Genomic DNA, 468 nt, shown 5'->3' with positions numbered 1-468 from the left:
ATATATATATATATATATATATATATATATATATATGTATGTATATACATATACATAGGTACAAGTATGAATATGTGTTAATGTGAAAAAACATACAGACACATGTATTACGATAAAACTGATTGAGAGAAAGAAAACCAAGAATCAAATTTGCAATCTGTGTTTGTGTGTGTGTGATGACAAAAGCTTATTCCACTCTAGAGAAGCAACTGGAATTCGCAACAACGACACAATTTTGTTGTGGCTCCGAAAGAATTGTTATGATGAAGATTTGCAAGACAAAAATAAATAGATTGGTAAAACCCTGTGGCGCAAACAATATAAAGTAGGCATTGATTGAGCCGACCATAAAATAATGGTAAAATTGAAAAATTATAGGTTTATTATACACACACACACACACACACACACACACACACACATGTACATGCAATGTAAATATATGCTTATATATATATGTGTGTGTGT

The 468-nt window shown here is 30.1% G+C and overlaps 1 protein-coding gene across 3 annotated transcripts in view; it reads left to right on the top strand.

Annotated features, from left to right (window-relative positions):
• Positions 1 to 468, top strand: part of LOC106872298 (zwei Ig domain protein zig-8) — a 569,829-nt gene that overhangs the window by 301,323 nt on the left and 268,038 nt on the right. The gene's annotated exons all lie outside the window — the stretch shown is intronic.

Source organism: Octopus bimaculoides, chromosome 12 (assembly GCF_001194135.2).
Source record: "Octopus bimaculoides isolate UCB-OBI-ISO-001 chromosome 12, ASM119413v2, whole genome shotgun sequence".
NCBI classification, from domain to species: domain Eukaryota; kingdom Metazoa; phylum Mollusca; class Cephalopoda; order Octopoda; family Octopodidae; genus Octopus; species Octopus bimaculoides.
This window is presented reverse-complemented; position numbering and strand designations above follow the sequence as displayed.